Raw genomic sequence first — 25816 nt, forward strand, 5'->3', positions numbered from 1 at the left:
TCCAGGTGATTCCTACACTTGCTAAAGTTTGAGAAGCACTGGCCTAGAGGAAAGGGGATGAATCTTCTTAAACTTTTACTTTTCAGCACCTAGCATAGTACTTAGCAACTAGAAAGTGCTCAACAACATATGGAATAAAGAAGTAATCCAATTCACCAGAAAATGATTGCATATTAAGAGTAATTTACTCCTGATACAAATATTTATTGAGTACAAACTATATGTAGTTATGGTACTAGTTTCAGTAATGGGGGAGGGAATATATGAATTAAAATTTGCCCTGACCCAGTGGCTCAGATGGTTGGAGCATTGTTCTGTGCACCAAAAGTTTGTGGATTCAATTCCCAGCCAGGGCACATATTTAGGTTGCAGGTTTGAGCCCTAGTTGGGGCATGTAGAGGAGGAATCCAATCAATGTTTCTCTCACACATTGATATCCCTCTGTCTCTCTCTCTCTCCCCCACCCCTTCCTCTGTCTCTAAAATCAATAAAAACATATTCTTGGGTAAAGATTAAAAAATAAATAATAATTCAATTTCTTCAGCCACAATATTCATATTTCAAGTGCTCATTAGCCTCATGTGGCTAGTGGCTACCATATCAGACAATATAAATTTAGATCATGGGTTTGAATCCCTGCTCTACTCCTTTCTAGCTCTATGATTTTGGGTAAGTTCCTTAGCCTGTCTTAGTCTGGATTTCCTTGTCCATAAAATAAAGAGGATCCCTGACTTTTCCAGTTTTTGTGATGATTCAAATAGTCAGTCATGGAAAGCACATAGCCCAGGGCCTCCCTGGCTCCTCATCAGTGGCATTAAGTGGGGTGGTTATTATTAGTATTACAGTCCAGGCAGAGTGTCCTATGTGCCAGATGAAAAAAACACTTGGGGCATTGTTCAGTTCATGTCCCCAACATTCCATCCACACGGGGCTGACCTGACACTCACTAAATTCCTCTTAAAGAAATTGCCAGACAGCACAATATCCGGCCCTTTCCATTCTGTTCCATTTTCAGGAGCTGAGCATGATGAACAAGAAGTCGGAAGTGAGTCAGCAGGATAGCACTTAGAGCCTGAAAAAGCAAGCAGGACATGAGAATACATAAGCAGGAATAGAATGTGCAGGAAGTGGGAGGTGATCTTCCCTTTTTTTCCAAGAACTGGCCCCATCTTCAGTTGTCTGTGGAGACTTTGTAGAACTTCAGCCAGGCCAGGGGGTTAAAGGACAACTAAAGGAGTAGCTCACATTCAACAGCTCTGGGTGCTCAATGAGTATTACTGATGGGGAACTCAAATGTTGGGAAAATTTCAGTTTCAGCTATTAGCTAATAAGCTTAGTAATCAATGTATGTAAAAAGCTGTTGTTTCAGGAACTGAAGGTTTGACCAACCTTGACTCCAGGAGACCATAAGCAGTCCCACCTTAGTGCCTCAGGAGGACTGCAAGCAATCAAGATGGTATCCGAGCTATTATACTCCGGGGTGAGATGCCCACCACCCAGGGCACAGATGAAAGGATGCTGTAGCTTTTTATTTGATTAACTTTTCCCCTGAATTCCAATCCCCTTACCTACACTTTTCTTCTCCTTATTCAAGAGTTGATTAAAAATGGAATTTAAGATGGCCTGTTAGGGTACCAACCTGCCATTTTCTCAGATCGCTGGCCATCTGAATAGAGTGCCCATAAACATTCAATATCTTCTCTACTTATTGGGTCTGGTAGGTGACAGGCAGCACAAATTCCAGCTTTTCTGGTTTCATGTTTTGGCAGCTCTGCCCTGGGACAGATTTTGGGACTCTCCAGTAAGTCTGCATATTTGGCAGGGAGTCCCATTGGCTGCCTGGACTGGGGGGCCCAGGAGTGTGGATTTGGAGACTTCTTAGCACCTACCTAGTGACTTCACTCGGGGACTCAACTCTCCGACTCTCAGCACTTCCCGTCATTTTCACATTTGGTTGAATCATTGCACTTTGTGGTTCAGGTTATACGATCCCGGGTCACAACTTAGATCATTAGGAAGTAAGGTGCCTTCTGGTTTACAAAGCTCTGTATGGTGAAAAATATATCTTCTGGTTTAAGTAAGGTGCCTTCTGGTTTTTGTGACATTACAGAGCTCTGTCTGGTAGAATGGGGGGGGGGAAGCCTCTGTTCCAGGAAACAGCCCTTTGAGGCAAGTTTTGGCTAATTGGTCAACCTGTGCTTATAAACCTATGCTTATAAAACTAATTGGTCACCCTATGCTTATGAGTAAAAAGAAGTGATTTTTATTGTAATGCTGTTTGGTTTATGTATTGAATAACTTCCACTCAGGAGAGCACTGGCTACTGAATGGGTCTTTAAACTACCGTATTATACTGTAACTTGAGTTGTTTTGTCAAAGATCAGGGAAGTGGGACAAAATGCCTTACCTAGAAACTTTCATGTGTTTATATCATCAGGATGCAGGATTAAAAGGAAATAGATTAATGGTCCAGAGAAAATCAAATTTGCCTGTGAAAGATAGCAGAAGTTCAGAGGAGAGGGCCCAGGAAGCTATAGATATTATGACTTCTGTGAGTATGGCCAGGGTTCCCATGGTCCCTCCAGCTCTGAGGGACTTTCCTCCTCATCTGGCTGAGGGAACTGGGGAAAGTGACCCTGAACTGATCTCACTGTCTCAAAACCACCAGGGAACCAAATCTGGTGGAGGAAAAGCCCCTACCAGGGCAGGGCAACACCATTTGTGGAGACTTCCAGTGGGAATAGGCCCAGAGGGCCAGCCCACTGGATATTATTCAGTACATAATCCGTTTTCTACATCAGATCTGTTAAACTTGGAAACTCTGAAAGGAACTGCTAGATGTGCTGTGTGCCAGAAGAACAACCCCAAAAAGATCCTCATCAAAAGAAGGAAGGGAAACAATACCAAGGACAGAGGCCATTTGAGGACTGGCAGATAGACTTTACCCAGATGCCAAGGGTTCAAGAGTGGAAGTATATGCTAGTCGTTGTTGACACCTTTTCAGGATGAATAGAAGCCTGTCCTATTAGAGTGAAGAAATCCCTGAGATAGTGAAAGGCTTAATGAGGGAAATGCTTCCCTGCTTTGGCCTATCCAGCAGCATCCAGAGAGATAATGGATCTGCTTTTGTTTCAGAAATTATACAGAAGTTTAGTAAATTTTTAGGAATCAAATGGAGACCATACGGCGTGGAGACTCCACACATCATGAAGACCTCACACTTCTGGAAATGTACAGAATATGAATTGCATCTTAAAAAAAAAGATTTTATCCATTTATTTTTAGAGAGAGGGGGAGGCAGGAAGAAAGAGAGGGAGAGAAACATCAATCAATATGTGGTTCCCTCTCACGTGGCCCCCACTGGGGACCTGGCTTGCAACCCAGGCATGTGTCCTGACTGAGAATTGAACCTGCGACACTTCAATTTGCAGCCCACACTCAATCCACTGAGCTACACCAGCCAGAGCTGAATCACATCTTGAAGAAAATATAGCCAAGCTGTGCCAAGAAACTTGTCTCCACTGGGATCAAGCTTTGCCTATTGCTGTGCTCAGGTTAAGGGTGGCTCCTTGAAGTGGGATTCATTTGGTATGGATGACCATTTCGGGTTATGATTGGAGTGGGAGAAATGTATATAGATCAAGAAGTGAAGGTAAAGAAAATGTATAACATTTAAGTCAGACCTTAGCTGTAATGAATGACCTTGCTTATATTAGAGACTTCTCCCCCACAGGTTTGGCTACATTCCTTTGAGCCTGGAGACAAGGTGCTCCTCAAGATTTGAAAGACAGACTCTTCAGAAAGCCAACTAGAACAAAAGTGGACTGAACCTTGGGACATACTCCTCACCACCCCAACACGGCGAAGTTAGTAGAAATGAAACCTTGGATTCATCACACCGGAGTAAAGAAGGAACCAGAGGAACAATAGAAAACCAAAACTCAAGAAGACCTGAAAGTCATCTCTTTTGAAAACAATTACATATTCTTTTCATTACTTTTGTTTAACCCTATGTTATAGTGAACTTGTCCCTTTCAAATGACACAAAAATATTTGGACATGTTTAGTAGAAATGTTCTAAACATCTTTGAATTTTGTCTTGCAAGAGGAACTTATGTTGAACAAACTTTCACTACATGTCTTATAGGTGTTTGTACTCCCCTGGAAACCCTTTCAAGTTATGCTTTGTTTAGGCATATTAATAAGAAAATAACCTACTCTGATATTTATAATTGGGAACCTGTGCTAATTCTAAAGGACAGGGAAATGTTTTCCTTAGAAGTCACTAAGGTAGCCCCAGCTGGAGAGTGTGTAACTCTTTTCAATTGTGGTAAAAACTGTTTTGTGCTTTATCATAGCTTGTTGTTGCATACAATGTGCCCCCTTATGTGTATCTGCAATTAAATGTATTCCTAACCCCCTACCAGATAGTCTAATGCTAAGATATGTGCTGAACATTGAAACAACAACTTCCATATTAAACTGATCTCATAGAAATAAGATAGTTTAAACTAACAGTGGGGGAATGATGGGAGACTCAAATGTTGGAAAAATTTTAGGTTCAAGTAATAGCTAATAAGCTTAGTAATCAATGTGAGTAAAAAAGCTTTTGTTTCAGGAACTGATGGTATAACAGACCCTGATTCCAGGAGACTATAAGCAAGTTCCACCTTTGTGCCTCAGGAGGAGTGCAAGCAATCAAGATGGTATCTGAGCCATTGTACTCCAGGGTGAGATGCCCACTGCCCAGGGCACAGATGAAAGGATGCTGTAGCTTTTTATCTGATTAACTTTTCCCCTGAGTTCCAGTCCTCTGACCTACACTTTCCTTCTCCTGACCAAAAGAGTTGGTTGAAAATGGAATTTAAGATATATCTGTTAGGGTACAAACTCGCCATCTTCTCAGATTGCCAGCCATCTCAATAAAGATTCAATCCCTGATTCTCTCTACTCATTGGGTCTGGTAGGTGACAGGCAGCATGAATTCCGGCTTTTCTGGTTTTGTTATCTCATGTGATAAATCATCAGTACATTCCATTTTGCAAATGAAGCAGCAGACTCAGGAAGGCAAAGTAACTTGAACCTCACAAAGCTATGGAGTTGCTGGCTCCACACTGCATGGCCTTCCCAGCACATCCCTCAGCTGGAGGGAATTGCCAAGGAAGTGATACTATGGAGTACAGGGAAGAGTACACAGGATATTCTTCCACTTTCAAGCCTGACAGCCAAGGGCCTTCCTCACTGGTCTATGATACCTTTCAATGTTTTTAAATACCAGTCCTTAGTGCCATACAGGTAGGACGACCTCTGGCCTTTCATCAGATTACACACTCAGAATCATGCTTCCTCCATGTCCTGACTCATTCTTGCAGCCTTGGAATTCTTTGTACCTCTTCTTCTACCAAAGTTCTACTCACTTTTCAAGGCTCTGCTCCTGAAACCTCACATCTTTCATGAAACCTTTCTTTGATACTAGGCCCTTCGGGTATCTCCCTCCCCTGAACAACTCAGACATCCAATGTCTTCAGCTAAAACATAATGCTATGAAAAATATTCTAGCTATGTGATTTGGGGCACTTAACACTTTTGAGCTTTAGTTTCTTCATTGGTGAAATGGGGTATTAATACCTATTTTGAAGTAGAATGTAATATCTACTTTCAAGGGATATTGACGGGATTAAATAAGGTCACAAATTAATACAAGAAACACCTAGCATAGTGCCTGACACAGAGTAGCCAATTTGTACAGACAGCTTCCCTCCCCACTTCTACGTGTAGTTCACTGACCATCTTTTTTCTGGCGTCTCCATTTCCTGTGCCCTTCTCTTTGGGGAGGTAGTTGGGGGCATGAAATGTGATACTTAAGTCTTAATAAATGGTAAATTGCTTCTCCAGTTTCTCCTCACTCATTTCCTAGTGCCCCTCCATGCCCTCTATCAGCCCTATGAGAGGGCATAAAGCAGTCAGCGCCAAAGTAAACCTGGAGGCTTGATGGAACAGAGTGTGAGGAAGGCTGCAAACTTTTGAGTATTTGGCAGTATTGTGGGTCAAAGGGCATGTGTATGCTCAGCTATAGGGAGGCATAACAAGGGGAGTGAGACAGGACAGTGGAAGAAGCAGTTTGGAGGCAATGCAGCGCCAGGAGTAAAAACTAAGATAGAGGTAGAATATGGTAACAAGCTGGGGACCGAGTAAGGCCAGACAAACCCAAGTTTAGTGTTGCCCAGGCCTTCTGGTTGAGGCCCTGGCTCTTCTTCCTTCACCGTTGGGCCTCCACCCAACTCAATAACACAGCCTGAGCCCCGCAAGTGTTCCCTTTACACGTACTACCTCAGGACTTTGGCCCCATCTTACCTCTCTCTGTCTTTCAGCTTCAACCCCCAGGACCAAACCTTCGCCCTGACTCATATCCTTGGCCATAAGAGTCAGGTGATGTCCAACACTTTCCCCCTTTCCACGTGCATCAGTGACGAACATTTTATCTTAAAGTCAGTCTTTTAAAAAGTTTCAAAATATATAATAAAAGCATTATTCTTAACATTTGTAGATGCCTTTTATTACTTTGACTTCTTAATTCAGTAAATGAAAGCATAACTTGCATTCATTGAACATACAATAAAACAAGAGATGTTTCATCACGTTATACAGGAAATGTCCTGTGGATCCATTTTCAGCTTGGGCTCCAAAGGTGACAAGACACTTTCACTAGAAGGGCAATAATGAGCCTCGCATAAAACGTTCAGCTGTCCACCCCCAACACATCGAATTACAGAGCTCAACCTTCACAACAGAATAAAAGTTGCTCCTCCTGAAAGTTTCTAGAGACAGTGGCCCCAGCTTAGAAAGACAGCTGCAGTCTTCTATAGCCATTCCTGGAGTCAGCAGGTGACATCACATTCTCCAAGACCACACTGAGCACTATGCAGGCAAAAACTGAGACTGGTTCCCAAATTTTGCTGCACATTGGAACCTTCAGGGATCCTTAAAAATAACGAACGCCTTGCTTTGGTGGTGTGCTGGTAAGTGCTTAACAATTGGCTCTTTAGAAAGAACAAAAAGCCAGGAGTTTTAGAAAGAACAAAATGTATAGTCTATTTCAGTTGTATTAAAAACTTTCACCAAGGTTGATTTCAAGCAGGATTTCATTGAAGATGGAGTTGGGAAGAGGGTCTCCCAAACCAGGTGACAGCTGACCACTACCTAGTGCCCACACTATTTAATTGGTAGGGAGTGTGACCTGGGCATTGGGATTTGTAAGAGCTTCCCAGTAGATTAAAATGAGCAGCAAAGCTTGGAACCACTAGGTTAAAGGGCTGCATAACTAAGTTTCAGAAGCAAGAAGCAGGCCAGTGATTCCTTCATTTCCTCTACTGTACTTTACATCCCCATGGCTATTGTGCAACTACCTATTTGTACTTCTTAATCCCCTCACCTCTTCACCCATTCCTTCACACCCACCCCCCCACCTGGCAACCATCAAAATGCTCTCTGAATCCATGATTCTGTCTGTTCCTCTTGTTTGCTTAGTTTGTTTGTCAGATTCAATTGCTGATAGATTTCTAATTTTTGACATTTTATAGTTTTGATCTTTTTCTTAAATAAGTCCCTTTAACATTTCATATAATAATGGTTTGGTGATGATGAACTTCTTTACTTTTTTCTTGTCTGGAAATCGCTTTGTCTGCCATTTGGTTCTAAATGATATCTTTGCTGAGTAGAGCAATCTTGGCTATAGGTCCCTGCTTTTCATGTCTTTGAATATTTCTTGGCAGTCCTTTCTAGCTTGCAAAGTTTTTTTTTGAGAAACTAGCTGACAGCCTTATGGGAACTCCCCTGTAGGTAACTAACTTCTTGTGTCTTGCTCCTTTGAAGGTTCTCTCTTTATCTTTAACCTCCGGCATTTTAATTATGATATGTCTTGGAGTGGGCCTCTTTGGGTCCAACTTGTTTGGGACTCTCTGTGCTTCCTGGACTTGCATGTTTATTTCCTTCCTGGACTTGCATGTTTATTTTCTTCACCAACTTAGGGAAGTTTTCTTTCATTATTTTTTTCAAGTACATTTCCAATTTGTTGCTCTTTCTCTTCTCCTTCTGGACCTCTTGAAGTTGACCCACAGGCTACTTACACTACCTCATTTTATTGGATTCCTTTTTCTTCTTGCTGTTCTGATTGTTTTTTGCTTCCTTATGTTCCAAATCATTGATTTGATTCTCATCTTTATCCACTCTACTGTTGATTCCCTGTTGATTGTTCTTTACTTCAATTAGTGTATCCTTTTTTTCTGACTGGATCCTTTTTATGCTGCTGAGGTCCTCACTAATTTCCTTGAGCATCCTTATAACCAGTGCTTTGAATTCTACATCTGATAGATTGCTTATTTCTATTTCATTTAGCTCTTTTTCTGGAATTTTGATCTGTTCTTTCATTTGGTCCATGTTTCTTTGTCTCCTCATTTTGGCAGCCTCCTTGTGTTTGTTTCTATGTATTAGGTACAGCTGCTCTGACTCCATGTCTTGGTAGTGTGGCCTAATGTGGGCTGAAGTACCCAAGCTGGGTATTCAAGGTATGCTGTACATGTGGGCTGAGTACACCCTCCTTTTGTAGTTGAGCCTTGGTTGCTGTTGATAGATCAATGGGAGGGATTTACCCAGGCCAGTCAACTGCAAGGATTGGCAGTGACCACTTACCACCAACCTCTGCCTTGTGTGGAAGATCCTCTGTGCAGGGAGAAGGGTGGTGGTGCTCTGATGTGGTCTGTAGCTGTCCACTGGGTGCGCTGGCCCTGGGGTTTCCCAGGTGGTGCATGCCAACATCAGCCCCCATGTATGTTTTTCCCGGGGCCACCCTGCCTGAGCTATAAAGCAATCTGAGATAGCTGCTACTTGTGCTGGCTTGGAGATTTCCAGGTGAAGCTAAGATGTGAATCAAGGCTGGCTGCTGCTAGTACTAGGCCTGGGGCTTACTGAAGCCAGCTGTTGCTTGTTTGAGAAGATTTAGGAAGTTGTGAAACATGAACCAAGACCAGCAATTCATGTGGAAAAGCAGCTTGAGTAGGCCTATAAGTTGGGTGGGGTAGAGTCTCTGGGGATCTCCAAGGAGGATCAAACAGTGTTAGCCAGGTTTGTGGAGTCTCAGGTATGGCACCTGCTTGCCAGCTCTGTGGGGAAAGGGTTTAGAAAAGGGACAATGGCCTCTGCTCTCCTTGATGCCAGACACTATAGTTTTCTCCCAGTATACCACTGGTGCCTTTCAAGCTGCTACTCTGGTGCTGGAGCTCAGAGGGAGTGAATCCTAGTAGGTGAGTCCCTCTGTGCATTCTTTAAGAGGAACTTGTTGGGGCTCCTGCAGTTTCTTTCTCCAACTCAATCCCTGCTGGTTTTTGCAGGCAGAAGTTGTGGGGACTTATTTTCCTGGCACTGGGACTCTGGGCTAGGGGGCCTAGTATGGGCTGGGACTTCTTGCTCCCAGGATATCCCTCCTGAATTTTTATCCATCACATGTGGTGAGGGACCAGCCTGGTCTGCATCTGCACTCCTCCTACCAGTCTGGATGGGTGTGGTTTCTTTAATTCTGTAGTTGTCAGACTTCCATTCAACTTGATTTCTGACAGTTCTGTGTGATGGTTGCTCTATACTTAGTTTAGATGTGGTTTTGGGAAAAGGTGATCCATGTCTGCCTATGCCACCATCTTGACTGGAAGTTGGGTCTTGAACATATTATGTTAAATTTCTCTAGATGTAGTTCAAGATTTTTAACATTATTATAAATGGTGTTCATTTTTAAATTTCATTTTCCACTGATTCATTGCTGGTACATGGGGATACAATTGACTTTTTAAATTGATTTTTTTATAGTGACTTTGTACTCTGTGGCCTTACAAATAAATTTGTTTATTAGGTCTAGTTGCTTTTTTCCTAGATTCTCAAGGATTCTATAATCTTATTAATCTATAAATGAAACTGGTTTTGTCTCTTTCTTTCCAAAATTTAGGTATTGTATTTTATTTATTATTTGCCCTATTGCACTAGCTAGGACCTCTAATAAACTGCTGAATAGAAGTGATGAGCATGGATTTCCTTGTCTTGTTCCCAATCTTAGGAAACCCTCTTCTACCATTCAGTCCTTTAGCATTAAGTATGCTATTACTGGTGGGTTTTTCACAGGCTTGTCGAGTTCAAGAAGTGTGTCTCTAGTTTTAATCTGTGAGTATTTTCAATTTCAATTTTTCTCATTTCACCATGCTAGAAGTTGTTAGGACTCCAGGCCCTGGTCCTGTTTTCTCTATGAGTATGATATAGACAGCATGGTTTTGGTGAAATATACTTCAACTTTGCCACTTCCCAGCTATGGGACTTTATTCAAGTTCTCTATCTTCTACCTCAATGTTCTCACTTATCAAATAAAGCTAATTAATTTTTCGAGATTATTATGAATGATATTGTATTTGGTTTGCTTAAATGCATTTGAGACATAGTAGACACTCAAAAAGCATTACTCTCTCGCTATCTCTTGTCTTCTCTTGGTAATATACTTTTGACTTTATAGTGACATTTATGATATCTGCTCAAATTTTTCACAATAAGGTTTTTAAAAATAGGTATTGGTCACATAGGAAGGTCAGTATCTCATTGGTAGATGACAGACAATTCAATAGGTGCAATGACATGTGAGATCCAATGAGGTGCTTCTCTCTGCTAACTGCAGATTCCATAATTATTCCCAGACCAAGACTTCCTGGGATTAACATGTTGCCCTATCCAGCACAAAAACAAATGCACTGGTCCAAAAGATACCTAAGTATTCATGTTCACTGCTTTTAATAGTATATCCAGAAAGAATGATTCATAAGTCTTGGCTCCAATTCAGATGTATAGAGAAACTTTATGGTTAGTCCAAACATGTGCCTTCTTAGACCTGGAATTCTCCAGCTCTAAACACAGCAGGATTCAAGGATACTAGGGCAAAAAAAATAATGTTATATGTCCCAGAGCAGTGATTGCAAATGCCAGCCCCAGAGCAAGGACCTGATGAAGTGTATCACACAGAACTCTATAAAAATAAGGAATATAAGAATGATTTCTGAGTTCTTCATAAAGCTAAATGTATTATTCCTTATTTTGAGATTCTACCTCTCCTACCTTTTTGGTGTGAAAATGCCCTTATATTATTATTTTTTGATGATGATTATTCACTATTCTTATTTGGTAAAATAAGTAAGCAAAATTATCTAAGTCTACCACACTTTTTAAGAAATTAAGTTACTGGCCTGAGAAATAGCAGGGAATATTTTTCAGGAGAACCTCAGTATGTCTACATTTGTGTCATGAAACCTGACTGTCTGTCACCGATATTACTTAGGACAACTATGGACCTAGTTGGAGTCACTTCAGAATTTGCAGCTCCCTCCTCCATTTGTGGACTGTCAGCCCCGGTGGCAGAACCACAAGAGACTAGATAAAGAGGGCCTGTGAGGCTCTAGTGGACTACTGAAGTGAGCCTTACCTGATCTAAAAAAAGTAAAGTTGTGAATTTTGTGGCTCTAAACAGGAGTTATGTCTTAGTCCAATTAAAAAAGATATAGTGATGAATAAACACCAAGAGAAAGGGCCCACATCAACATGTTGAATGTTTGGGGGATCCCAGGATTTGTGGGAAGCCTGGTGTAGGGCATAGAGATAGAATCATGAGCTAGAAGAAGCTCAGCCAACTTGGCTGGGGCTTAACTTTATAAGCCTCCATTTCCATAGCTGCTAAGTGGAAATGATCACCCTGCCTTGTCTCTCTGGAGTGTTTGCTTGTGGAATGAAAGATAATGGATAGGAGAGTGATTTGCAAGCTACAGTGTCCCAGACAAATTTAAAAAATGACTCTTTTTTACTTTGTTGACAATTGAGGAGGCAATATTTCTAGACACATGACATAACTCCAGGCAATCTCTTCACTGAGAAGAGATGATGGAAATGTACAAGGCCTGTAGGCTAAATACTGTCAGAATATATTATCACCAAATGTATCTGGACAATTGTGTTTTTAACGCCATGTTCCCAAACCTAGTAACTGGGCAGCTCTGGGGAGATGCTGGATGTAAAGTGGGGTCTGAGGTTCACAAGAGGAGAGCCAGGGCCTGTGTCAGCTCCTCCTGTTTTCTGGGTGGCCTCCTCAGACCAGATTCAGGCTGCAGTGACATGCTGTGTACATTCAGAAGATGGTTCACCTGAAGACTTATCCTAGCATAATCAGATTTTTCAAACAATAATACATTATTTTACATATACATTTACATATACATATACATTTACATATACATAAATGATACATTATTTTCAAACAAAAATACATTATTTTTCAAACAATAATACATTATTGCCCTAAAGTCCATGCTTTTAAGAATATATTCAGATTACAGTCAACTCCTTAATAATAACAGTCATCATTTATTAAGTGCTGTCTATGCAGGGGTACTATTTTAAGTGCTTAATATATCAGCTTATTTAACCCTCCCAACAACCCTATGAGAAAATTACAACATTAGTCTTCCTTTTTAAAAAGGAAAGTCAAGCATATATAACTAAGTACCTTATCCAAGGTCATGCTGATACATGACAGAGATCGGACTTGACAAGGAATTCTCATCCCAGGTCTAACTAGTACTGCTCCTCTCTTTTTTTTTTTAGAGAGATTTTGTTTATTTATTTTTAGAGATGGAAGGGAGAGAGAAAGAGAGAGAGAGAGAGAAACATCAATGTGCGGTTGCTGCGGGTCATGGCCTGCAACCCAGGCATATGCCCTGACTGGGAATTGAACCTGCGACACTTTGGTTCGCAGCCTGTGCTCAATCCACTGAGCTACGCCAGCCAGGGCTGCTCCTCTCTTTTTATTAAACACATGCTCTTTTCTAAACATGAGACCAGTAAGCTCGTAGGGATTCATAAAATCAAATGTATGCCCTTGACAAACAATCTAGTGGGGAAGAGGAAGGCACAGAAAATTATAACACAATGTAGTAAGTACTATAATAGACATACTTGTCCTCTCACCCTGATTTATTTTCCTCTAAAGCAGGGGTGTCCAACTCTTTTTCACCGGGGGCCACATCAGCCTTGTGGTTGCCTTCAAGGGGCTGAAATAATTTTAGGGCTGTATAAATGTAATTACCCTTAACTGTTAAGGAGTAGTAATTACATTCAGTTGAAATTACATTCAGCCCTTTGAAGGCAACTTCGAGGCTGATGTGGCCCCTGGTGAGAATGAGTTGGACACCCCTGCTCTAAAGCATCCCTATTGCCATCTAACAGACTACATATTTACTTGTTTGTTATCTGTCTCCCTCTACCGAAACCACAAACTCCACGAGGGCAGGATTTCATTTTGTTTAGTGTTATATCCCAATATCTGAAGGAAGGAACGGCAAGTAAATATATTTAGATGCTGCCTTTAAGGCAGAGGAATGGAAATTGAATAAAAATGAACAAGAAATGTCACAAAATATCACACAATTCTTTCTCAGTCATCTTCACTGACAAGATCTTTCTGGATTGTTGTATGCTGAAAAACTTCAGGGAGAAGAAAGGTCATCAGCTAAAACTCTGGCAGTTAAGTTGTTCTTTAAATATTCTGGAGTTATTTCATGTGTATGCTTGTACACACTCCATCCAGCCCATCCCCCACCTCCCACATCCCCTTCAGCCATATTCAGAGGGTTGGCCTTTTCTGCAAATTGATATTCTTTCATCCATTCTGTTTCCTTTCCTAGAGGCCCCTACCCTGACTTCTCCCACTCCTATCCTCACCTCTCTTATTTACCACCTCAGGTTTATCCTTCAAAACTCCTATCAGCTGTCACTTCCTCATTGACCCAGTCTGTGCTCCTATAGCATTCTTTACAGTTATTCAGTACTAGAATCACAGTCTTGTCTCTGGCCCTACATTGAAGGGCTACATTGAGAGATGAGTCCATATCTTATTCCGCCTGTATTTCCAGAACCAAACACTATGCCCAGCATGAGAATTTTTCCAAATGCCTAATGGAAAAATCAGTCATCCTCTGCTTCTACACACACATACACACACACACACACTCACACTCACACTCACACACATCATTGCAGGGACTGTCCTCTAATTTCAGTGCTCCTTTTACTAAGCTTATAAAAGTGCTTCATGTAGAAGTTGTTCAATAAATTTTGAATAAAAATAACCATTAAAGAATAAATGATAACATCATGAGAGTACATGTACTACTTGTAGTTGTAAAACGTGGTAAAACCTATAAAAAGGTACAAAGTAAAATGGTGTGCTAATTGTGTAAAGATAAATAGGCAAATCAATGAAACAGAATAGAAAGCTCCTAACAAAAGCTGTGTAAGTCTTATTTTATGAAGGTGGCACTTTCTAATCAGTTAGGAAATGATGGATCATTTAGAAAATGCTAGGACAAATTGGTTAAATATCTAGGGTGAAAAAACTTAAATCCCTATATCATAGCATTTACTAAAACAAGGTGAATTCAATAATAACTCATATTATTGTTTACTATGTGCCAGAACCAATGCCAAGCATGTCACAAGCATTAATTAATCTGAACATCATGACAATTCTATAAAGTCTGCACTCTTAGTTTTATTTCTGTTTTCAAGTGAGTAAACTGAGCCTCAAGAGTTTAAGTTGATCCAGTTCTCACAGTTAATAAGTGCTGGGGGGTGGTTGGGAACTGGTACTCAAATCCAGGGCCAGCTGACTCTGTAACTCTTACCCCGTAACTTACCTTTAACTGCTACACTGTGGTACCTCTCAGTAAAGAAATCGAAACACTTGAACTACAGAAGAATTAACAACTAACGGAAAAATATTTAGGTGTCATGTTTCCTTAGCCTCCTCTGGTCTATGACAGTTTCTCAGACTTTTCTGGTTCTTGATGACCTTGAAGGTTTTGAGGTGGTACTGGTAAGGTGTTTGTAGAATGTCCCTTAATTTATGTTTGGCTGATACTCATGGATAAACTGGGGTTATGGGTTTCTAGTAGGAAGGCCATCATGACATCATATAAAGGGCACATGATATCAAGATGACATATCACTATTGATATTGACCTTGGTCACCTGGCTGAAGTAGTATTTGCCAGATATCTCCATTGTTAAGTTACTCCCCACCCTCTCCTTCCAATTGTACTCTTTGAGAGCAAATCACCAAGCAGAGCCCACGTTCAAGGTGGAAGGGAATTGTCTATGTCCTTTTGTCATAGCTTCCTACATTCTCTAGCAGGATACCCTGACCCCAGAACAGCATCTACTGTAAGACAGATAACTGAGAGTTGGCTATTAAAATGTTTTAGGAGGGGGGACTTCCGGCCAAGATGGAGGCATAGGTAGACACACTGTGCCTCCTCGCACAACCAAGATAGAGGCAACAACAATTTAGAAACAGAATAACAACCAAAACTGACAGAAAATTGATCTGAATGGAAGTCAGACAACCAAGAAAATAGATGTGTTCATCCAGACCAGTAGGAGGGGTGGAGTTGGGCAGCCTGGCAGGGGTTGCGGCGGGGAGAGCAGAGGGCATTGGGACTGGGTGTGTGAGGCATCTGGGGTGCCCAAGACCGCAGAGGGTGTATCCTGAACGTGCAAGTGGCAGCTGGCAGACCCTGGCCAAGGGGTGGCAACCGGCAGACCCAGCAAGGCTGCGATTATGAGGCAAGGCACTGCGAGCAACCCAGGATCACAGCGCTGGGAAATAGAGCCTTGGGGCACTGATTGAGGAGCAGGGAGAACTCCCAGCCTCTCAGGAGAGGTCCTTGGAAGGTCCCACAGTGTGCACAAACCCACCCATATGGGAATTGTCATCAGAGGGGCCCAGTTTGCTCAGGGGGGAGCAGCAGAAAGGACTGAGGTCCCACAGAGAGTGGAGCAAGCGCCATTGTTCCCTCTTGGACCCCGCCCCCACATACAATGTCACAACCCAGTGACTGGGGTGCCCTGCCCTGGTTAACACCTGAGCCTCTGCCCCTCATATGCAACAGGTGCAACCAGACCAAAGAAAAAAAAAGGATGGCTCAAACAGAATTGAAAGCCCCAGAACCCATCATTTTAAGTGACCAAGAGATAGCCAACCTATCAGATGCACAGTTCAAAGCACTGGTGATCAGGATGCTCACAGAATTGGTTGATTTTGGTCACAAATTAGATGAACAAATGAAGGCTACAATAAGTGAAATGAAGAAAAATGCACAGGGAACCAACAGTGATGGGATGAAAGCTGGGTCTCACATCAATGGAGTGGACCAGAAGGAAGAAAAAAACAAACAACCAGAAAAGAATGAAGAAATAAGAATTCAAAAAAATGAGGAGAGGCTTAGGAACCTCCAGGACATCTTTAAATGATACAACATCCGAATTATAGGGGTACCAGAAGGGGAAGAGGAAACACAACAAGTGGAAAAGTTATTTGAGCAAATAATAAAGGAGAATTTCCACATTCTGGCAAAGGAAATAGACTTCCAGGAAGTCCAGGAAGCTCAGAGAGTCCCAAAGAAGTTGGACCCAAGGAGGAACACACCAAGGCACATCATAATTACACTAGCCAAGGTAAAAATGAAGGAGAGAATCCTAGAAGCAGCAAGAGATAAGGAGACAGTGACCTACAAAGGAGTTCCCATCAGACCGTCAGCTGATTTCTCAAAAGAGACCTTACAGGCAAGAAGGGGCTGGAAAGAAGTCATTCCAAGTCATGAAAGGCAAGGACCTACATCCCAGATTGCTCTATCCAGAAAAGCTTTCATTTAGCATGGAAGGGCAGATAAAGCGCCTGTCAGATAAGGTCAAGTTAAAGGAGTTCATCATCACCAAGCCCTTATTTTATGAAATGTTAAAGGGACTTATCTAAGAAAAAGAAGATAAAAACATGTATAATAAAATGACAGCAAACTCACAATTATTAACAACCACATCTAAAACAAAAACAAAAACAAAACTTAGCAAACAACTAGAACAGGAACAGAACCACAGAAATGGAGATCACATGGAAGGTTAGCAACAGGGGAGTGGGAGGAGGAGAGAATAGGAAAAGGTACAGAGAATAAGTGGCATAGATGGTAGGTAGAAAATAGACAGGGGGAGGGCAAGAATAGTATGGGAAATGTAGAAGCTAAAGAACTTATGACAGACACATGGACATGAACTAAAGGGGGGAATGTGTGTGCAGGGTGGAGTGGAATGAAGGGGGGAAATGGGACAACTGTAATAGCATAATCAATAAAATATATCAAAAATGTTTTAGGAGGGTACTATTTAAAAGTCTTTAAAAATCATACTCAGACGTAGAGGGCCTTTTGTGATTCCCCATCTCCCAAGAGTAATAGTGGGAGAGGGAGGCCACCAATGTGTAGATTTCCAGGGCTTGCTAATGACCTTTCCCCATTCTAGATCCAGCTCTCTGAAGCCAAGTCCATATTCGCTATCCTGTGTTTCACCCCCACCAGTAACTATATAGTAGGGCTCAGTAAATGTTTATTGACTGATGGATTTTTTTTAACTTGAAGGTACTTATTTGCCCAATTGCAAGATTCTCCAAGGCTTTATTTATGCTGGCATAAGTCAACATCTTTTTTTTTCTTCATGACGTTGATATATATTCACTTAAGTAAATTAATGTACCCATCTCAACTGTTGTCTTGGCTATGTGGACAAGCTCACATTCCAAAGCATGTGACCCTAATACTGAAAGAAAAACAAAAAGCTGGTTCAAGCTTTATGCTGATATATTTGTTGTCAGCAGGAGATGAGATGATTATTGTAAAGCACTTTACATGGTACCTGGCACATAATTTGCACTCAATAAAGGTACTTGTTATTGAAAAGTACCAAATGTTTATTTTTTCTTGGCATTTGTTAAATTATGCCATTTGCCAGAAATTGCATACATAGATATGTAAAGAGAGAGTAAAAAGATGAGGGGAGAGGCATTTCATGATTTATTAAATTATGAGTGGAAGAATCCCACTTCTTACAAAGATAGAAAAAGTGATAGAAATGCAGCAATAAGTAAATTATAAGAATGTGCATTTGAAAGTAATGTTATAAACCAGGTATATAGGAAAGACCAGCTAGACCTAAACTTGTAATGTGATTTAAAAAAATATTTAATGATAATCTACCGAGTGCCAAGCATTGTGTTAACTGCTAAAGATACAACAGTGAATAAGAAAGATTTGGTTCTTGCCCTCACAGAGTTTACTATCTACTGTTTAGTGTTAACTAAGACAGCAGTAAATAAAGAAGTAAACAATTAATATGTAACTACAAATTGTAATAAATACTGCTTATATCTAATACACAACTCAAATTCAACTTACTCAAATGGAATTCTTTGTTGTTTCTTTGCACCTTGTCCAGTATTCTCCATCTCTGTAAACAGCACTATTCACAAATTACTTAGGTCAAAAACCTTGAAGTGATTTTTGATTCAGCTTGTTTTTACATCCCAGCCAATCCTGTCTTTTGGCTTTACCTTCAAAATGTATCCTGAATCCAACTTCTTCTTGCCATTCTCAAGACTACCCCATTGCCCAAGCCACTGTGATCTTTCACAAAGAATATCCAATACATCTTCCTGCTGCCACCCTTTCTTCTGTAAGGTCTATTCTATACACAGCAGCAAGAATGGTCATCTTACTTTCGGCTTAAAGTGGTCATTTTAGTATCTCCCCCCAAGATATAATATCCAGGAATAAATGTAGCTAAGAAGGTGAAAGACACACTAAAAACTATAGAACACAGCTGAAAAAAAATTAAGGAAGACTGAAATTGTTGTACATCATGGATGTACTACATGCCACTTAATTGTTACATTTAAAATGGTTTATTTTATGTTATGTGAATTTCACTTAAAAAAAATGAATAGTTTACCCCCGACTGGTGTGGCTTGGTTGGTTGGGCATTGTCCCACAAAATGGAAGGTCTCTGGTTTGATTACTGGTCAGGGCACAGTTTGGGCACATGTCTGGGTTGCAGGTTTGATCCCCAGTTGGGGCATGTGTGAGAGGCAGCCAATCAATGTTTCTCTTTCACATCAATGTATCTCTCCCTCTTTCTCCATCCCTTCCCCTCTTTCTAAAAATAAATAAATAAAATCTTTAAAAAATAAATTTTTTTTAAAAGGAAGTCATATTATGTTACCTTTAAGTGGTTTTAGATGAGTTTCAAGAGTCAACTTGAGTTATACAAGGCAGGACCTTAGAATCACACTTCATAGAATGCCAAAGCATGATCAATCAAATGCCATTTACTATAAAGGACCACTATCTTAGGGACCAGAAATATAGACCACCAACCTCCTTTAAGAAGGTTGCTTAAAGAAGCAAGGAAATAGCCCCTGAGGATAATACACTGATGGATGTCTACTAACATCAACCTTGGGAGGCCTGACTCATCCTTCCTGCAATAGAGATGGTTTGCCAATGGTCTATGATGTTCCAGGTCTGATTGTTGAGGCTCCCTTAGGGATGGGTACTAACAGTCCTTGCTTCAGTAACTTTTTTTTTGGTCTATGTTCTTTTGACTGACCAAATTTCCCTTTCTTGTGCGTTTTCCACCCATTCAATTTGACATATTGTTTAAACCTGTTAGTATCTTCAATATGGAACAGAGCTACCCCTATTTCCTTCAGGTGACTGTGCATATTTCTAATACCATTCATTACTTTATTTAAGGTCAATGTTATATGTTCATATGCATGTGTGTGTGTATTTGTGTTTTAATGGGCACCTCATATATAGATTCCATGTGGCCACAATACTCCCAAAGTAACCCAAGTGACTGGGTAATTCTCAGTTCATAGTTCTCAATTAGGACAAATGCAAGGATATTGTAGGAGTGGAAAGGGCAGTGAATCAAAATCATCTACAGAGATTTTCTGAACTCTGTATGGTTGACACCCTACCTCACTGATGACTCTGATAGACCAGAGGGTTAGGGTAGGTAGAGAGGATAAGCACGAATGTTTTGGATAAGTTTCACAGGTGATTCTGAAAATCTTTTTCCTCCTCTTCCATCCTTGTGAATATTCTCATATACTTCAAGGGAGCCACTGATCTTGGCTGGGAACTTTAGACACACAGACCCTTGTATCAAAGTGTTACCAAACAGGGACTGGCCCAAAGTGGGTCTGCCTCAGGCTGGCCTGTAGTATGTGGGTTCTTGACTTTGTGTTGGAAAAATTTCACAACATGTGTCTAGGTGATTTTGAGAGTGTGCTTATTAAAGTTGAAGACAATGAAACAAAGGAAGGGCTTACTGTAGAAGAAGCAATAGGAGGGCCTATGTAGTGCTCTGCTTTGGCTCCCTAGAAATGTTACAGAAAAGAAGTGAGCCAAGGTAGGGCTGTGTTAGCTCACTGGGAAGACCTTGGAGACAGGGTCAGGGGGTAAACCTAGGGCAAGCTGCCATTGCCCACTGCTCCCCTGGTTGCAAGTCTTGTGGGGACCCTTAGAGTCTAGGAGGAAGTAAATAGCTCATGCTTGGGAAGGGGCATGGATGTGCTCTAGAGTGAGCCTGCACCTGGTCTTTGTCTTGAAGGTTTTTAATCTCTCGTCTGTGGGTGAGAATCTTAGGGGAATGTTCCAACAGAATACTCATCAGCTTTCCAGGTGCATTTTTAATATGCTGATGCATAAAAAAAAATGAGTGTATGGTGGGGCAGGATTGGGGATTATTATTTGGTGCGCTTGACTATTTTACTTTTATCTTGGGTCTGTCTGGCTCTAATGGGGTTTTGTTATTTGTCCCCTGACTTCATCTGTCCTTGGGTTTAGCTAGCACAAATGGCATTAATTGGGTCTGTGTTCTCTGTTTCCCAGACCAGAGTGATATAAGCTATGTATTCTCTGGTTTGGGAGGAGAGGTCTAAGCCATTTTCTCTCGTGTCCTTGGTTAGAGAAGATAGGGCTTGTGATTCACCAGTTAGCTGTAAGTTCTTCAAATTGTTTGGGCTTGTTTAATTCTCTTGTCTCAGTTTCCCTATTCCACTTGCCAAGGAATTTTCCTAGCTTCTTACTATCCTGTCATAAAAGGAACTACACTTTTTATCTGTGAATCCTGAGTCCAGCTGATTTGAAGAGACTGGTAGATCCCACAAGACTTCCTTGGATACCTCTCCCTCTGCCGGGTCTTTGCCACTATTTTTGTTTCAGAACCACCCACCTAGTTGAGGCTTTCTTTATCAGGAAAGGCATTTATCCATCAGAGTTCTCACCCACCAGAGAGTGGGAAAGGAGAAGGCTGGTGGAAGTGGGAGTTGTATGGCAAAAGAATACTTGTCCCCTGCTGAGCCCACTCCCAACCTACTAATTTGCAACAGGAAAAACTGACTAATGGGTTTTGTAAAGTGAAGGGAATTGAATGAGTTTGCAATCACTTTTGTGGTGGTAGAGAGTAAAGATGAAGGTTGAATCTTCTTTAGAAATGACCAAATACCCCAATTCACTTGAAAATCTGTGTTGGTGAGATGAGCAGAGTATGATGCCTACTTCAAATTGCTCCAATTGCAGAAGAAGTTGGTGCTTATCAGTGGAGGTGATCCTTTTCTGTGGGGGCTTCGGAATACAGAAAAGAGGAAGAGAAACCAGTATTACTGCTGGAATTCTAGCAGATATGATTTGTCTTTGGTGATGGAATTTTAAGTCTGTTAGCATGTTAATAAGGTGATTTAGAACAATTTACCAGACCAGGTTTGGTGATAGTAAGAACTAGCTCTGTCTGAGCCCCCCTCCCTCCTTTTATCTCCCTAAAACCAAAGTCCACACTAAGAGCTTCACTGTGACCTAATCAACACTGTATGGGGGTGACTAACTGCAAGGGGGTAACTAAGTGCTTTAGAATTGCAGCTTCCAAATGGAATTAATTCCTTTAGCAGACATGGCCAGGTGTGGCAGCTTGCTCTCAAGCCAACCAATGAAGGCGTTGTTTTCTGCTGAATTTGGTTTATAAACTGGCTAGGTGTGACCCGCAGAAATATCTTGTTTGGCTCACATAATATTTTTACATTTTAATTTGAACCAACATTTAGGAATCTTGATTTATAACTTAAAAAAAATCAGAAGATCTGGTAATACTGAGCCTGCATTTCTATATGGGAAGGAGTGGCTGGAATAGAGAAGCAGCATCTTCCTTTAAATGGTTTCTCTTCACTACTCATGCAGCACAGGGATGTGTATTTACACTCAGAATCATCTGAGTTCAGACCTCCTTCAGTGTGTAGACAGTGGCCAATGTGTTTCTGAACACTCAAAACAGGAGGGAACATCATACCTCCAGCCACAAAAGTCTGAAAAGAACCTCCCTCAAGTTGTAATGGGGGAAATAAATGGAAGGTTCCTTGGAGATAAATTAGAAGTCCTCCTGGAAGATATACCAGGTATACCTTCCTTGGAGGATGGAGGGGCTGCTCTGTAGTAATGCAGAAGAGGTTAACATCAATCCCAGGGACACTGTTATCTCTTACCCCCAATTAGTTCATTTCTAGACTCATTGGATATGTAGTAGTTCACAACTGAAGTGAGTGAGTTGGGGTTGAGAAAATGTCCCTGGTATTGACAGGTGCCTTCTGATTGAAAACCACTGTTCTAACCAGTCTCTGTGAGCTGTGTGATCACTTCCATGGGGACTACTGTTTCTCCTCCATAACTGTGTCTTAGCTCTGAATCCTTGAGGATTGTTTCATGACTAAAGGCAGAAGGGGGAAGCCTTAGTGTTATAAGAATTGCCAGGAGCTGTGGTTCCCAAATCTGTCTGTACGTCAGAATTCCCGAAAAAACTTTAAAAAATAAGATTCCTGGGCTGTTTTCCACACCTACTGAACTGGAATCTTTGGGAATGGGTTCCAACTACTTGCATTGTTAATATGCCCACCAGGGAATTGTGATGTAGTGATTCTAGTACACCACCAGCCTGTGCTTCTAAGATGGACTTTTGAGAGGCATTGGGTCACAAATATGGAGGATGTCCCTGAATCTCCCATATTCATCCTAGAACCAGCAACCTGGTACCCCACACTTAGTTCCTACTATGCTTTTTCCCTTATTGGTATCCCTGAAGCCACAGATAGATATCCTAGTCTGGTGTTAAGATTAACCTGAGTTTGAATCTTGTCTCTACCATTTGCACTGAGTGGTCTTGAGTAAGTTATGACCCATTCTCAACCCTTAGCTTCCACATCTGTGAAATAAGGATACAAAAATATCTACCTTCTAGTCTTGCTCTAAGGACTTGTTCAGACAGCATGCGTAAAGCATCTGACTAAGATTGGGTAAATGGCACTTATGTAGTGAATACTGGCCCACTTTCCAGAAGTGGGATCAGCTGAATACTCTTAGGAAGTTTTAATCAGGACTCCTCTACCGGGCACCCTAATACCAGAGTGCTGATGTCAGCCCAGGGCTTAAGAGAAGAGACAAAACACCTCAACTTAAGGAGAGCTAAAGACAATATGAAGCTTTTGATATTTTGGCTTTATATATTAAACTTTGAGAATCTACTCTCTTTGTTAATGTATGTATGGTTCAATTCCCTTGAACGAAACAAAAACTATTTCCTATGGCAACAGTTATTACTCTCCTCCTTCCATAATCCATACCTGTTTCTGGAGGAGAAGAAATATACTCTCAATATAATTCTAGAAGATCAAGTCTCCTGAAATATGTCCTTAATCCCTCATTAATTTGTGAAAAACTAAAGCCTCTGCACAAGCATTTTCCCAAAACATTGGAAGCAAAGCAAGAGAGAATGCACCTATAAAAGACATTAATTTCAAACCAGTAGGGGCTCATTTAAAAACTGTAAAAAGTTATGCTGTTTGTGAAACATTAACTTTATGTCAGAATCAGCCTTAGTAGATAACAATGCAACATTTCCTAAAAAGTTGAAGGCAATGATACAGGTTTAGAGAGTTTATTTATCCGAATAGCTAAACAAAACAAAACCATTCTCTAATCTGGTTTGTTTTGGAATCAGGTACTTTCTGGTGTTACTAAACACCAAACCTATGGACTCTAATTCCAGTGCTTAAAGCCGTGGCAAGAAGAGCAAGAGAGGCAGGGAAATCCTGATGAGGGATACAGCAGAAGCCAGGTTCTGAAATGAAAGAAGGAAGTCTTGGGGAAGGAGCTGTCCACGCACTTGGTGCTGACACCCCCACAGGTTTACACTGAGAGGCTATAGGCAGAAACTTACAATAACATTAAGAACAACTTATTCTCACTTATTGTTATAGGAAATTTCAAACATACATAGAAGAGGACTGATTTAATAAATTCACATATGCCCACCATCCAATTTTCAATAATTATCAAATTAAAGCAAATCTTATTTTATCCCCCATCCCTTCTCCCGGATTATTTTGCAGCAAATCCCAAACATATCATTTCTTTTGTAGATATCTTAGTATGTACTTCTAAGAACTTCTAGGAGCTCTTTTCCAAAAATCAAATACTTACCACACCCCAAAATAACAGTGATTATTTAACATAATCAAATATCCAACCAGTGTTCAAATTTTTCAATTATTTCAAATGTCATGGATTTTTTCCAGTTTGTTTGAATTAAGATCTAACTAAGTGTCATTCATTGTAATCTGTTGATTTACCTTTAAATATTTTATATGTTCCTCCCTTCAACTCTTCTTATTTTTAATTTTTTGCTGAGGAAACCAGCTATTTTTCCTGTAGTTTTCTGTAGACTAGATTTTCCTGATTGCCTCCCTGTAGTGTTGCTAAATGGGTTCCCCTCTCCCTGTGGCTCTTGTAAATTGATAGGTAGATCTAGAGGCTTAATCAGATTCAGGTGCTTTATTATTCAAGCATACATGTTTTTTCATAATGCCGACGGTGAGCATTGTCAAGATTCATTCATTCATCGGGGCTGCAAAATGGTGATATTCTATCATTTTTCCTTATTTACTAGCTGAATACTTCTACAAGAAGAAATTTCTCCTCATCAACTAGTTGGTTACTCTAAGAAATAAGAGGATAAACATATGATTTTCTCCTTTTGTTTACTAATTTTCAGAAAAGAAGTTGGTTCAGTCCCCTTTTCTTCTGAACTCACTCTAATCATGATTTCACCCCCCCACACTACACCATTGAATCTATTCTTGTTAAGGTTGCCAGTAAACTCTGTTGATAAGTTCAAAAGTTAATTCTGTCCTGGCTGGTGTGGATCAGTGGGTTGAGCTCTGGTCTGCAACCCAAAAGATTGCCAGTTTGATTTCTGGTCAGGGCACAAGCCTGGGTTGCAGGTCATGTGTCCCAGCACATTGATGTTTCTCTTTCTCTCTCTTTCTCCCTCCCTTACCCTTTCTCTAAATATATATATAAAATCTTCTTAAAAAATATTAGTTCTCATTCCTCATAAGTGATCAGCGACATTTAACATCAAGGATCAAACTCTCCTTCTGGAAACACTTTCTTCACTTGGTTTTGAGAATACCACACTCTCGGTTTTTTTCTTGTCTCATTGGCAATCCTTTCTCAATCTTCTTTGCTGGTTCATTCTTATCTCCCTAAACTCTTATGTTAGAGTACCTTTGAGCTATCTTTAAACCTTGTCTCTCTACATACACTCAACTCCCTTAGAGATCTCACCTAATATTAGTTTAAAGTGCCATTTATATGCTAACCACCCCCATATTTGTATCTCCATATATCATCCTCAAACTCCAGTCTCCTTGATATCTCTACTTAGAAGTCTAACAAGAATTTCCAATTTAACCTGTCTAAAAATCTAACTCCCAACTTCCTCCTAAAACCATCTTCCTCCACATATTGCC

The sequence above is a fragment of the Phyllostomus hastatus genome, unplaced genomic scaffold (genome assembly GCF_019186645.2).
Source record: "Phyllostomus hastatus isolate PE091 unplaced genomic scaffold, TTU_PhHast_1.1 phas_contig_210, whole genome shotgun sequence".
Taxonomy (NCBI): Eukaryota; Metazoa; Chordata; class Mammalia; order Chiroptera; family Phyllostomidae; genus Phyllostomus; species Phyllostomus hastatus.